We start from the raw sequence: 8,686 nt of genomic DNA on the forward strand, positions 1-8,686 counted from the left end.
GTCAGGCAAGTATCTGTGAGCTCGGCCCCTGTCCTGGGGCTGGCCAGCGTGGGAGCCACTGTGCAGGCTGGGCCCTGGGCTTGGTCTCCCTGCAGAGTGGCACCCAGGCCCTTCCACAGCTGGGGTTCAGGAAGCAGGGGAAGGCCGGAGATTCGGGGCTGGCTTTGAAGCTGATGCCCATTTCCCCTGGCATCTGCCCTCCCAGTGCCTCTCTGATGTGCCAGGCTGGGGAAGGGTGGGACGAAAGCTTTACCCTCGGAGGGGAAGGGCAAGGTCACTCACGGCTTCAGCTCAGCCTCAGAATGGAAACCCTGAGAGATGGAAAAGAACTTCACACGCAGCTCAGAGCCACTGAGGAGGAGAGACGCAGCCCTGAGGAACTTCAGGGAAGGTGAACATGGAGCAAGGTCTTCGACAGGCATCTGCAAGGGAGATGATTTCTTCTAAGATGAGCCTGAGGGGCAGGGGCAAAACTGTGCCCTGGGTTTCATGTGACATTAGATCATCAGTTGGGACTTACTCTTCTCCCTGACGCAGAGCAGCAGGACTAAGTACAGAGACTTCCAGTGCCATCCACACTGCGACATAGCACAGTGAGCCACCTCTGAGCCACCATGCTCCCCGGGCATGGGATTTTAGGCCTATTTAGATGAATTCAGTGGACAGAAAATCTGGGATCATCCTTCCATTTTAAAATGCTGGTTCTAAAAATATAAATAAAATTTCCATTAATATTTTCAGTGTTTAAAAATCGGTTCTCTGGTTTCATCCTTGGTAAATCCAGGATTTCACCATCACCTGCACTCACCTTTGAAGTCAAGCCTCAAAATATGGCATGATCTTTTATTACTGTTGCTTAATATTAATGAAGCAATTGGCTAGCGACACCAAGCATAAGATGTAAATGCCAATCCAAATAAAATATTCCAGAGATTTTTAACCTAATAAACATGAAAACACTCTTACGCTCAAGATACTGTGCAAAACTCTTCAAGGGAAGACCAAGGCGGCCAGAGATGATCTAGGAATTCTCTGCTGGTGCTGTTCGGGTCCTATGGTTCTCTTCCTGACTTGCTTCTAAAGATGGCAGTCACCTGGTCTCAGCTCCACATCTCACCCTGGATGAGTTCTTTCGAGTCCCCCAGCTGGGAGGGCTCAGGGGACTGCTTGTGGCCAAGTGTGTGCAGCAAATTCCTGTTCCCAGAGGGTCCACAATGCTGGAAGCCGCATGTACCTTAAATGAGCCAGGACTGGGAATCTGAGTATTTGGGTCCGTGTTTCCACCTGACTGCATTCTCCCCTCTGGATGAAGGATGGGAACAGCCATCTCTGTGAATGCTGACCTAAACATTCTCCAGGGTCGGCATTTAGGATGTGGAGAATTCCACACGGCAATGCCAGACAAGAGCTGTGTGGCCACAGAACTTGCATCACTCTAAGGAAAATAGGGTGCAAACACATGGCTCAGGGTCCCTAAGAGAAGCTTACATCCAGCTCGAAATTCTAAAGTAGACTAGCAAAAGAATTGAATAATTCCAGATCAATACACATGAGGAGGTCACATTGTGGAGTTCAACTGGAGATACTAGAAGGTACTCAGGTTTCATTTTAAATCTGAACCTGTGTGTGTGTGCATGTGTGTGTGTGCATATAAAAACCAAAATGCACTTTGGAATGACACAAGTTGCAAACAAACATGCAGACCTACAAGTTATGGGTCAGACTCACGGCTCAGCCTCTGATAGAACTGGCGTGGTGGCTGTGGCAGGGTGGTGTCGGCAGAAGCCGCAATGGACAGGGCGTATCCTGCATTTGGATAAATGCGTATCCTGCGTTTATCCAAATGCAGGATACCAATAGACATGGGACCAACCTCCAGGTTGGCAACGGAAGCCTGCAGCTGCACTCCCCAGAGTCCCGTTGCTGGTGCACGGTGGGGTGGCCTCAGGTGTGCACAGCAATCCATGTATCACCATCTGATCCCCGCCTCCCTCAGACCTCATTATCTAAGCTCTGCTCAGGAAGCCAGGACTGCCAGGAACAACCGTTAACCTGGTAAGGTCTAGTTGACCCTGCATCACTCTGGGACAGGGCTTCTCAAACCTGCATGGGTACATGTATCCCCCTGGGTCTGGTGAAAAGGTAGGCTTTGGTCCCATAGGTCTGGGCGGGACTGGAGGTGCTGAGTCTCTGACAAGTTTCTAGGCAATGGGAAAGCCCAGGTACATGAGCCAGGTTGGAAAATCTGGTGCGAGAGGATTTGTGCCATGTGTTGTCCACACGCAGATGGCACACTTACTACGTGCCAGGTGCCATGTGCTGAGCTTAGAGATAAACAAGACCAGTTCCTGGCCTCAGGGGGCTCAGAGGCAGCCAGTACTAATATACTAAGTTAATGTGCTTCGAAGGAGCTCAGAAGCCACCAAGGGCACTGCAGACCCAGGGCCGAGGTTGGTGTTCTGCTCTGGGAGGTCACATGCCCCAAGGTGCTTCAGAGTGCACAGGTGTGGCAGAGGGGCCATGCCCATAGAGTCTGCACTTAGCAGCCACCGCTCCGCCACCCTGAAATGCACGCCCAAGTGCCTGCATGCTGAAAAGGAGTTTTCCAAGGACTTTTCCAACGCCTTGTCTCTTGAGTGGCTTTAGATGTCAGAGAGGACGTGGTCGAGGGCTGGAATGGAGGTGCTATTTACGGATTGTGACTCACACCAGCGTTCTAGTTCAGGTGGGTCCAAACCGCCTATGCACCTCCCTACCCCCGACGGCCAGGGGTGAACACGAGACACCCAAGATCCCAGCCTGGGCTCCGCTGAGGGGCCCTCTAGGGCTGGACCCCCTCCCACTACTGCCTGCTGGCTCTGCTTCTTGTCAGAGCATTAAGTGATGTTTCCTGGAACAGGGTGGTGGCTCAGTGGTACAGCACTTGCCTAGTATGCATGAGGCACTGGGTTCTATCCCCTGTACCACATAAAAATAAGCAAATAAAATAAAGGTATTGTGTCCATCTACAATTAAAATATATATATTTTATATATACAAGTGACATTTCCTCCCAGTCTTCACAGAGTGTGGCTTTGGATTCATGTTACAGTGTATCTTTATCTTTATAGATCTGTTTTCTAACACCAACACTTTATAAGCTGATTTTCTAATGTTTGTCAGTTTCCCTGCAACTTTACAATTATTGTAAAAATTTTGAAATAATGACAGCTCATGCACACACACATACGTGCATTCACACACACGTGCACTCACACACACACACAAACACGTGTAATTTAGGTGGACAAATATGCAACACACATATTAAATACTGAGGACAGGAAACTTGTAGCTAATGTGATTCTACTGATTCAACTTATGGTATTTTTTTGTCTGAAATGCAGTTTCTAAGCTGGGTGTGGTAGCATATGCCTGTAATCCCAGACACTAATGCAGGAGGATCACAAGTTGAATTCCATCTTCAGCAACTTAGTAAGGCCCTGAGTAATTTAATGAGAACTTGTCTCAAAAAAAAAAAAAAAAAAAAAAAAGATTACAAAGGTCTGGGGATGTGGTTCAGTGGTTAAGCATCCCAGGGTTCAGTGTAGACACACTGGTGGGTGTTGAGGAGGTGGGTTTAGACACGCTGGTGAGTGTTGAGGGGGCCGGGTGTAGACACACCAGTGTATGTGTCCTGGAGTGTCCTGTGGCTTTAGTGTGCATTTCCCTGGTGACTAACAATGCTAAGCATATCCATGTGCTCATCTTTTAGTATTTTTATTGGGTTGTTTGCCTTCTTGGTTTTGAGGTACAAACACTATATTGTATATCTTTATGCAATATAAATAAATAGGAAAAGTATTTCTTTTAAAGATAGTTGTGAAGAACCAAACTCACACTGTTAGTTCTGTCTTCCAGGATCCTTGCCAGGTATTTAAATACCACCTCACTGGGTAAACAGTCCCAGTGTGTCACATCAGGGAACACGTCTGTGTTCCTGTAGGTCTGATGTGTGTGTTTAACCATCAACCTCCTCTACTGTCCTGAAATATTCACACTTAAGCATGGACAATTGTATTTTAAATGTGTTTCAATCCTATTTGCTGTTACTCTCAGCAGGGTTTTATGTTGATATGCGTGGATTAGGTCCGTCTATGGTTTATAGAGTGTGCGCGCACATGCGTGTGCAGGGTGGTCTCTTTCAGCTTTTGACATGATCATTTTTGTTGACTTTATAAAATGAATTCCTTTTAAGCCACGTTGAGATTTAAATAGCTGCCGCTGTCCTTGACGCCTCTGTGCCCGGGATCTCTGCAAGATGCAGGCTTGTCGGGGGAGGATCACGTGTGCGCGCAGACAGAAGGTTGACCGCGAGCTCAGCGGGCGCAGTGGCAGCACCACTTCTGGGTCCCCACCCCTGGGAGCAGCCTGCTGCCTTGAGGGAAGGGAGGCTAAGAGCATGGCCATGCCAGTGGACACTGCTCCGTCCTGCAGGGTTCCAGTGCCGCAGATAGAGAGGGGGGTTGCAGCGTGGACAAGCCCCTTTCATGCAGGCTTCCTGGCTCACCCCTGGGCAGAGCTGACGCCAGGCCCTGCCCTGCACACAACAGGGACTCATCCACCCTAGGAGCCAGAGTCCCCCAAGGCTTTCCCCTCCCAGCGTCCCTCCTTTGCCTCCCACTTGGGCTCCTTCCTCAGGCTTTTCATCATCATGTATTTCTGGTTATTAACTTGGAATCCTCCCCTGGCCCTAGAAGGTGGCCATGGCGGGAATAGCAGAACCTGCCCCTGGCCTTCTGATATCATTGCTGAGGACAGAGGATGAGCAGCGGCTGAATCAGCAGCTGACCTATCTCAGGGTGGCTCATTCCTTCAGCAGGAAAGCACCATTGGGCCTCCCTCCACGTAAACAGCCCCAATGTGCAGCCAACCAGGCGACATAGGACAAGGGACAGGAGCCTGTTGTGGGTAATTGAAAATACTTTTCCCCTGGCCTTAGTCATCAACATGGTATTAAAATCTTCGTTAAAATGTTATTAGCTTGTTTAAGCTCTGTCGGTTCTTATAAACCCCAAATTAGCAATTCATCTGAGCCCGGTGGAATGTGCTCCCTCTGTAATGAACGATCGTGTTCCAGGTGCCCTATGCACCATGGCAAGCTAATTGCCCATTGTCTGGCTGTGTTAATTAGGTGGCATTTAGACTGATGTCTTCCAAATGCTCTTGGGCCATGACTTGCTCATAGGTCCTCAGGTTGGCACAAAAAGCTACGGGCTCACATTCCACTGTGAGTGGAATTTCTAACAAAAATTTACACTAAATTTTGCTTTTGAAATTAGTTATTTCTTTGGCAGGCAGAAAATACTGCAATTTTTAGCATGTTTCTTCTGGAAAGTCACAGGGTTTCCTGGGCAGATGATGCCCTCTGTGGTACTGCATGCTTGTGACATCTGAGGGCACAGCAGGCTCTCAGCCAGGCTGAGCCTCTTGCATAGAAATCAAAGCTACACCCGAGGCACCCACAGGGAGACTCATTAACACAAAGCCGAGGTCTACCTGGCAGAACGGAGTCCTCAGGGCAAACCACAAGCAATGCCAACATGAGAGGAATGTGAAATGACCTCTCAGAGGAACGCTCTGCAGAGACATCCTCACAGGAGCCCGTGAGGTCACTTGCAAGTCGGGAGCGACAGCCATGGGCAGGCTCATGAAACATACGTGAATGGAAGAAGGTGCACGGGCTTGGCAAGCCTGCTGCGTGCCAGGAAGGCGCTGGGCCGGGAGCTGCCGACCCACTGAAGTCAAGGAGGAGCACAGGAGTCGGGGGGACAGGGCTTGGCTAGAGGGCAGAGCAGAGAACAGTACCACCACCCCAGCACGACGCGCTGGGCTCCCGCCAGCCTTCCGTGACTTTATAAGCTGTGAGATTTAAAAGCAGAGTGTGCCCTCTGCTTCTAAATTTACAGCAAAATCAATAAAACTGTCCAGTAGACTGCATGCTGGCTGTGCTCGGAACGATGAAGTCTTAGCATATATGCACCTAGAACAGAATGTTCCTGGCTTGTTTTCAGTTTCCCTTTCTGATTCATCAGCACTGTTATTTACACTGATCCACAGGTAGAAGTGCTCGGCTGTTCGTCTCACGCATGTTTCCAGTTATCCTAGAGATTTTGGAATACGGACTCCCATCTCCCTTCCTCCTCCTTCCCCTCCTTCCCTCTCTTCCTCCCTCTCCCCCTCCCTCCCTCCTCCTTTCCTCTTTTCCCCCACTCCTCCCTCCATCTTCCCTCCTCCTCCCTCTCGCTGCTCCCACCCTCCTCCCTTTCTCCCTCCTCCCTCTTCCCTTCTCCACCCCTCTGTGAACTCAGGAAGCTCACTCACATGTATTGGGCACCAACCACTGATCAGTGATTCCCTGACACCAGGCGTTCATGACATAATTATTTCATGATGATTTTCAAGTAACTGCCGCACGCAACTGATGCCATTCGACCGCTACCTGGCGTTCAGCGACGTTTAAGTGGACACCTAATGAAAAGCACTTAAGTGGGGAAATGGGGTTTTCAGAAATCCCCCAGGATGTGTACCATTAAGCAAGATTCTAGCTATCAATCTCCCAAACAGTTGGCAAGACTCAGCAGACCTGGCAAGTGTCACCGCGCTCACCACAGCCTCGAAAACATGGACCTGGTGACCCAAGATGCCAGGACCCTGAGCCCAGGGAGGAACCCTAACCCTAACCCCTGCCCTTCCCACGCAGAGCTTGGAGAGCCAGCAGCTCCTGCCCACACCCACAGCACCAGGCCGCTTTTCTCATGATCTTATGCTGGGGATAAGGCTCAAGTGGTAACGCGCTCGCCTGGCATGCGCGGGGCACTGGGTTCGATCCTCAGCACCACAAAAAATAAAACAAAGAAGTTGTGTCCACCCGAAAATTGAAAAATAAATATTAAAAAATTCTCTCTCTCTCTCTCTCTCTCTCTCTCTCTCTCTCTCTCTCTCTCTCTCTCTTTAAAATAAATCAATAAATAAATAAGAAAGAGGAGGAAATGGGACAGAGAGGAGGAGCACAGAGGCTGGCACAGGGCAGTCCCACCACTGGAGTCCAGCAGGGAGTGTGCCCTTGGAGAGGACATCTCCACAGACCACTGCAAAGGTCCCCGATGGACACTGAACTGAGCCACTGCTGCCCCTCATCCTGCTGCCCCTCCAGCTCCCAGGAGCCGCAGCCTCCTCCAGGATGCCTGCTGGGCTTTCCTCCCTGGGTCTGAGTGAGTCAGCCTCCAGCTCCAGCTCCAACTCCACGCAGAGTCTGAATGGACAGGGCAGGAGCTGGTCACCTGCCAGCACCGCCAGGAAGTCCACCTGGGTTCCACGAGGAATAGAGCTTTCTAAACTTGGTGCCCTCAATGGGACACCAGAAAGGTCCCCCCAGGGAAGAACCACAGCTCTGTTATGAATGGGAGGCCGAGGGGCCTGGCTGGGGCTCAGGGCAGAGCGCTCGCCTGGCACGGGCCAGGCCCTGGGTCCATCCTCAGCACCACATAAAAATACATAGATAAATAAGGGTATTGTGTCCAACTACAGCTAAAACAATTTTTTTTTTAAAGAAGGTGGAGAGGGGCTGGGATTGTGGCTCAGTGGTAGATGCTCGCCTACCATGCGTGAGGTACTGGGTTCATCCTCAGCACCACATAAAATGAAAACTAAAGATATTGTGTCCACCTAAAACTAAAAAATGAATATTAAAAAGAAGGTGGACAGAGAAGGAAGCGCTAAACTCAACACGCAATAAAAGCAAACACACCTGTGTGGGGAACGGCAAGTATCACACCTGATGCCACATCAGCAAGCTGGTGGGGGTGAAGGAAGCAAGGTCCGGGCAGAGCAGTGGGCTCACCAGTCATGATGTTACGCAGAGCAGAGAAAGGAAATGTGGCGAAAGAGCAAGGTGTGGGGTGCAGGTTGGAATATGCAGTTAAAGAGAAACCAAAGGAAAAACATGCATAAATGGAATTTTTATTATAAGCAAAAAGAAAATTGCCACAAGCCTTCAAATCACAACCAAATTATCTTAAAAGAACAAATATCAAGTCGCCCCGAGGGTTCTCTCTTGCCAAGTGATACACTAGAAGAACACAAAGTGTATAATAAGCTACATGATCTGGAGGGTGGGAGACGAAACACACGGGCAGGGATTCCAGCAAACACAAGGGAAAGAGGAGAGTGCGCTGGTACGGTGGCCACAGGTTTGGGAGGCACAGGTCAAGAAGTAGAACAGGGCAGAGCAGCTCAGAGTCGATGAAGGGGATGATCCCGACCAAGCACTTAATGAGGCTGAAATGAGGATCAAAAACTTAGGCAGGACCTAGTAGGAGCGCGAGGGGCATAACACGGTTCTGTGCCGAGTCCCACTGGTCTGTATGGCACAAGGCAAGCACTCAGTCACTTGAGGTGGTTCATAAGGAACATCGAGAACCCGCTGTGCGTGAGCTTCTGCACACTCCAAGAGCACCCCCAGGAGAGGGATGAGAGCTGGAGATCCACATCTGGCACTGGAGAGCTTGCCAAGGATCCCCACAGCTAGTGTCCAGGGGAGAGTGGGGAATGACAGAAACGCCCACCGTCAGCGACAGCCACCGTGGGGGAGGGGGAATAAAACGCAGCCCGTGACGGGCTCCCACGGAGGGATTCAGTGGGCAAA

The sequence above is a fragment of the Callospermophilus lateralis genome, chromosome 12 (genome assembly GCF_048772815.1).
Source record: "Callospermophilus lateralis isolate mCalLat2 chromosome 12, mCalLat2.hap1, whole genome shotgun sequence".
Classification (NCBI taxonomy): Eukaryota; Metazoa; Chordata; class Mammalia; order Rodentia; family Sciuridae; genus Callospermophilus; species Callospermophilus lateralis.